At 32.5% G+C, this 2,199-nt stretch overlaps 1 protein-coding gene across 1 annotated transcript in view; it reads right to left on the bottom strand.

Annotated features, from left to right (window-relative positions):
* Positions 1-2,199, bottom strand: part of LOC107657343 (ankyrin repeat domain-containing protein 13C-like) — a 30,711-nt gene that overhangs the window by 17,435 nt on the left and 11,077 nt on the right. The gene's annotated exons all lie outside the window — the stretch shown is intronic.

Here is a 2,199-nt window from a genome sequence, read left to right as displayed (position 1 = left end):
CTATGAAGAATTTCAGTCAGGTTTCAGGCCCCACCATAGCACAGAAACTGCACTTGTTAAAATTACAAATGAGTATGCAGTAAAACACTTCCAACAGGAGTGCGCTGCATTATTTCACATTGTTTTGTGTAAAAACGTCTCAACTCTTGACATTAAAATAAAAAATATAATAAAACTAAAAAATGTAAATAAATAAAAAACTAAAAATATAATAATAAATTATAAAATATATAAAAAATAAATATATAAATACAGTAAATATGATTAAATAAAAAAAAATTAAAAGCATATTATGAATAATAGCAAATAAATAATACAACAATAAATAGATTATAATACGTAATACCTCGTATAAGTTGCTTTCAATAAAAGCGCCCGCCAAATGCATTTACATTTATGCATCAATGTAAATGCATAACTGTGAACGTAAATATCTCTTCTGGTTCATCTGTCAAACTGGAAATGCATTTGTGGGATACAATATGCTATGGAAGTTTATTTCAGTTACGCAATAAAAAAATGTAAAAAAAAGTACAAAGGTCATTGCTTTTTATCTGACAATTCAGCCTTTTTTCTTGCAATTCTGAGAAAAAAGTCAGAATCATAAGACAAAAAGTCACAACAACCTTTTTATTAATTTTATTTTATTTTTTATTCTGTGCTGGGGGAAAAAACAGGCCAGATGTAAAGATGTAAAAAAAAAAAAACCCGTAAAAATTGTGAAATGTAAAATCAGAATTCGGAGGGAAAAAATTCAAAAAGGCAGAACTGGGAGAAGAAAAGTCTGAATTGTGTCACAATTGTGAGATAAAAAGTCGCAATTCCCTTTTTAATTTTTTTACTCTCTGCTGGAAACAAAAACCAAAAGTGAGATGTAAAGACTAAAGACAGAATTCCAAGAAAAAAAGTCAGAATTGTGAGCGGAAAGGAAACATTCTTAAACTCGTCTAAATTGTGACATATAATGTTGCAATTGCACAAAAAAGTCAGAATTGTGAGATAAAAAGTTACAACTACCTTTTTTTTATTCCACTGGAAAAACAAAGAACAAAATTACAAAATGTAAAGCCAAGTTTCTGAGAAAAAAAAAGAAGAATAGCGATACGTAAACTTGAAATTGCAGGTTTATAACTAAATGCAGAAATGTAGATCTTCTAGTGCAGGGGTGGCGAACGTCGGTCCTGGAGAGCTTCAACCCTAATCAAACACACCTGAACAAGCTCATCAAGGTCTGAAGGGTTACTAGGAAGCTTCAGGCAGGTGAGTTTTAATTAGGGTTGGAGCTGAACTCTGCAGGACCGGAGTTCGCCACCGCTGTTCTAGTGTGTCTGTTTTCAGAGTTTCTGCAGGTCTGAGGAAGGTAAATGTAAGACTTTTAAAGAAAATGTAATTAATTAACTGAATGGAAATGTCAATATGTTCTCTAAATATAAATGTCTTGTTTTAGCAACACATCAAAGTTCATCACCAGGGGTTAAAGCAAAAAAAAAATCCTGAGCCTGAACTTTTTTCCGGGGCTTGGGGGTTGCGGGGACACATACACAGGGTTATTTGGCAAACAAAAAAACAAAATGATTTTCCTTGAAACTAACTAGTAACGTATCTGCCATTGCCATTAGCCCTCGACAGGCTCAGACTACAGATTATGGTGGATATCTGAAACAGCGATACCAAGAAAGGTTACTCACTACAATATGGTGCAAACACATGTAACATTTAGGATGCTTTTGATATCAAGTTTTGCTGGTTAGCTTTGTCCTTGCCAGAGTACAAGATCACCTACAATCTAAAACATGACATTTCTGAAATTGTTTTGTTCAAAAGAAATAATGGTAAATTAAATACTAGGAAATGAATATAAAATAGGAAATATACAAAGACAGCTTACTCCAGAAAACTACAGTTCAGTTCAAATAACAACAACAAAAACATCACAATGGTCCAAGAACTGGTAACTTGGGGTTCGTACAGACACTGCAAAATAAAATTTTGCAGGACTTTTAAGGACTTGCACTACTTTTTTGGTTTTCAAGGACTACAATCAGATCTCACTTATCAATCAATATTGTTATTATCTTACAAATTCTAATAAATAAACTAATAAAACAAAATGGTACAAATAAAGTGCAGCACATGCAAAGAATGCAATGACTGTGGCAACTCTAACATTTGAAAGGATACTATGGCAAAGTTATCGCT

The sequence above is a fragment of the Sinocyclocheilus anshuiensis genome, unplaced genomic scaffold (assembly GCF_001515605.1).
Source record: "Sinocyclocheilus anshuiensis isolate Anshui unplaced genomic scaffold, SAMN03320099.WGS_v1.1 scaffold2371, whole genome shotgun sequence".
NCBI classification, from domain to species: Eukaryota; Metazoa; Chordata; class Actinopteri; order Cypriniformes; family Cyprinidae; genus Sinocyclocheilus; species Sinocyclocheilus anshuiensis.
This window is presented reverse-complemented; position numbering and strand designations above follow the sequence as displayed.